General features: G+C 28.5%; 1 non-coding gene across 1 annotated transcript; it reads right to left on the bottom strand.

Annotated features, from left to right (window-relative positions):
* Positions 1-1,232: 1,232 nt before the first annotated feature.
* Positions 1,233-1,304, bottom strand: TRNAN-GUU (transfer RNA asparagine (anticodon GUU)). Its single transcript has one exon. It is a non-coding gene; the product is annotated as a tRNA-Asn (tRNA).
* Between the last annotated feature and the right edge of the window lie 3,353 nt (positions 1,305-4,657).

Below are 4,657 nucleotides of genomic sequence, written 5' to 3'. Positions count from 1 at the left end.
AACCAATACCAATCTCCATACAGGTAAAATGGAATGTGCTTGCAACTGGTCACTACATGCTTAATACAGAGGGTGCCATCATAAGCTCTACCAATATAGGGGGGATGGGGCGGGGATAGGTGATGTAATCAGGTACCATTGAGGAGATTGGAGCATTGGCTTCATGCAGAAAGTTGCCCACAGTAACCCAATCCTTGCAGAACTACAAGCCCTTCACAAGGGCCTCAGAATAGCTAGCACAAAAAACCTCAAACCTCTTGAAATCAACATCGATTTTACAAAGGTAATCAAAATGCTAAATTATGATAACCCCCTGTATACTAACATTATACTTAAGTGTGGATCCTTGATTCAGAAGCTGGGGATTGCAACTATGACCCACATCTTCAAGGAACAAAATAGAGTGGCGGACAGCTTGAACAAGGAGAGAACAAAGTCAAGTGAATTGGAAGAGGAAGTATTGTTGATAGTCCCACCTGTTGTTGTGAAAAAGCATGTATGGGATGACATTGTAGGAACTACTTTTTGTAGGAAGATTTGTATGGAAAATAATATTTCAGATGGTCAATCATTAGGCCAAGTTTGTAATGACTACTCTATTATGGGAGGTGATACCCTCCCACTTTTTGCGGTTTAATTAATATATATGTTATGTCTGAAAAAGACGATTTAAAATTAATTTCAACTTTATAGAGAAAAAATCAATTTTAGAAAAGAGGAGTCGCCACTTAGTTTTTTTAAAGAAATTAAGAAAACTTAATTTAAAAAACCCTAATAGACTCAAGTCTTAAAAATTCAGACAAAAAGGTACGAGGTTCTTATTTCCACTTTGAGAATATGTTAAGCATTCAAAGTGGCCGCTAACACGCGGTTATCTGACGATTTGAAAATTATTTGACTTCGCGACCCTTTGTCCCGGCCATTGTAGCATGTGTGTCTCCTAGGGCATACCACAATTCTGCTATTTACTGGAATAATCTAGGATGAATCTTTCCGATGGTTAGAAATAGGAAGAGTATTTGGCTAGTTGTAAATAGCCCTAGGGCTATGGAAAAAAGGATTATCTCGGACCTAGACCGAGGTATTGATGGTGATTTTCTAATCTCGTAGAACAGAATGTGATACGATGAGATAGAATACAATAGAAATAAAGACAGGGAACGGGTTACCTACTCTTAACGGGCAAAGCGAGCCTCTTTATTCTGAATTAAAGAATTCAGAATCAATCAAATCTCCCCAAGTAGGATTCGAACCTACGACCAATCGATTAACAGCCGACCGCTCTACCACTGAGCTACTGAGGAACGACAGGAGATTCGATCTCTTTTAAAAATATTAATTTAAAAGAAAACGAAGACTTTACAATTATTTTTTGAAAAAAATGATCAAACTTAAATTTTGAAAATAATATACATATATTTAAAAAATAAAGTTTATCAAATGCCTAAGTAAAAGTAGAAAATCATCTAAAGAGTAAATTAACATGAATTGGTTTATCTTTAGGGAAATCTAATTAAGTTAAAACAAATTAAAATTAATATCTAAACAAGCATAAATAATACAACAATAACAATCCAGTGAAATCCTACAACGTGGGTCTGGCTAAACAAACATAAATAACATAAGTAAATAAATTATTACAACCTTAATTAATATAAATAAACAATAAATAACACATGAAAATATTACCCGACACTTAGTTTTTGTACGCCTGGATTAAGCTGTTGAGTCATCTGCGTTTTGAATCTTAAGCACAATTTCATTGTATATCGCAGTTGTATACACACTGTATATCGTAATATATATATATATACTGTATATAATTTTATTTCTGTATATCAAACTATATACACACAGTATACCACCTGTTTGTTCCCTGTATCTATTGTATATTACTGTATATTAGGCTGTATATCAGTGTATACAATATTGTTTTTCACCTGTATTCCATGTATACAGGCCAATATCAATATATAAATCATGAATATTACCTTCTTTTCAATTTATCAACTTTCCAGCAATTCAAACCAGATGATGGGAGACTCAAAACTCAACGATATGCAACAATGAGTTCCAAAGATGGACTCGAATTTATATCACATGCACCAAAATAAAATTACATGAGCATTTACTTATTTTAAGCTAAACCAAGGAACATATCATGATATTTTAAGTTATCAAATTGATGAGGATCCTAGAAGTGACTAACAACATGCATATATGTGGACAAAGGAAAGGAAAGAAGAAATAGATTCAAGTAACTAAAGAACACGGATTTAATATATACGCTATACTAGCTCAAATTTTAAAGAAAGAATTAAATCAATTAGGCCATGAAAATTCTAATTGAATAATAACTTTAAGCATATTTTTGTTATCTAAATCATGTTAAAAGAAGAAATTAAAAACATGAAAATATATATTGTCAAAGAAAACTATTTAGAAAAATAATGAACAAAACTAAGATCTTTCATGAAATAATCCTAACACATGATAGCTAATTAATTCTAATACATGCTAACTATAAAAAATTTCTACCATTAATCTAATTATTCTTAATACATGCTAACTAAAAAAAAATAAGACTACGAATCAACTAAATATAAAATATGAAATAATTAAATAAAATAAAGCTGAGAAAAGATTTTACCTCTTTCCGGACAACAAGACTGAAGATGATGAGCGGAAGACAACTTCACCACCATCCAAGAGCTTGATGGAACTCCAATCTACAAAAAAAAAGATTAAAAATTTAGACTCGAACCTTTGTGGGTTCGACATTATAAGAACACTGTTCTTAGCCTAAATTTTAACTTCAATCTCTAATTTTTCTTGAAGAAAAATATAGATTGAAAGCTAGAAATTTTCACAACTTTTAGGCTGGGACAAGAGTCCAAAATCCTAGCCAAGTTAAGAAAATTTCTAACTTTGGGGTGGTTAAAAAAACCTCCACTTTTTCTCCCTTCTTAATAAGAATATGAGTCTTTATATAAGCTCCAAAAACTTTAAAATTTCTTGCAATTTTTTATGTGGAGATTGGGGATTTTTTATTATTTTTTTTAGAAAAAACTAAAATTTTCACATTGCAAACTATAATTAAACTAACCTAACTAACATTGTATTAAGTTAAAAATGAAATCTTTTTGAGATAATTTTCGAATAACTATATAAATAATAATCAAAGATATAGTTTATAGAAATATTTATATTATACTAAAATTTATAAAAAAAAAATAAATAGTTAAGAATAACATGAAAATATCTTTGTTTTTATAAAAGCTAATTATTTCAAAAAATATTTGAAATTCAAAGAAACTCGATAGCTAATTTGCGTTGTGGAGGGTCAATAATATATAATATGCTTTTGAATTAAAAAAAGTGGAAGCAGTTGGATGGTGGTCTGTATGTTTTTAAAATGTTAAAATCACTTAACAAATGGGCTGCAAACACACGTGGAGAAAATTTTCTTCTTTAGTTTTTGAACTGAAACTCTTTTAGTCAAATTTAAGTACGTTGATACAACAAATTTTAGCCTTGGGTATTGATTTTTTTTTATATTTTATTTGTTTTTGTTCTTTCATTTGCTTTTTATAAAAAAAAAAACAAAAAAAACTACTTCTAAACTCCAAATCTCTTCAAGCTTTTTTCTTAATGTGCAGTTATTATAGGGGCAGTTAACTATTTTTTTAAAAAAGTTAAATTTAAATTTTATATTAGTTCTTATCAAAATTAATATATTAATATATTTACTTAAGAATATGTTCTATTCATATATAAGTGAATAACCCAACGGTTTATTGATAATCACCTCTTCTATTATATATATAACTCCAAATCTTTTGAAGTTTTTTCTTAATATGTATTTAATGTAGGGGCAGTTAACCATTTTTAAAATAAATTAAATTTGAATTTAAATTATTTCTTATCAAAATTAATATATTAACATATTTATTTAAGAATATTTATATTCGCATACATAATTGAATAAGCCAACGTATATGTTGACGTTTTATTGACTATCAGCTCTCCTATTATATATATAACTCCAAGCTTTTTGTTAATATGCAATTAATATAGGACAATTAATCATTTTTTTAAAAAAGTTCAATTTGAATTTTAAATTATTTCTTATCAAAATAAATATATTAATATATTTACTTAAGTATATGTACATATACAAATGTATAATTCAAAAACAAAGAATTAATAAATAATTATTGTAGATAGATCACTACAATTAAAGCGATAAAGAATTTAAAAAAGATCAAAGAAATACATAATATCTATATGTATAAGTGACTTCATTAGTAACAAATTTAGGTGATAACCATTATAAATAAGAAGATTTTTTGTTGTAGTAGATTTTTCTTCTTCTTCTTATAGTTTCGTATAGTGTATATCTTATTCAAAAATGTTTCCTATAAAATTACTAAGATTTAAAGCCAAAAATATTAATACCTCAAGTGTAGAGTGTCAATTAGAGCGAAAATCGGATATTGTTTCACCTTCTTGCGTAAAGCATGGTATTAAGTGGAGGTGTATTCACTCCATTGATGAGCAGATTTTCTTTGTCCATCTTTAGCGCTTCAACCATGATACTAATCATGTAATTTTCAATAAAAATACATGTTAAACGATAATAGTGGGTGATAGTAGA

This window comes from Solanum dulcamara, chromosome 3 (assembly GCF_947179165.1).
Source record: "Solanum dulcamara chromosome 3, daSolDulc1.2, whole genome shotgun sequence".
Lineage (NCBI taxonomy): Eukaryota > Viridiplantae > Streptophyta > Magnoliopsida > Solanales > Solanaceae > Solanum > Solanum dulcamara.
This window is presented reverse-complemented; position numbering and strand designations above follow the sequence as displayed.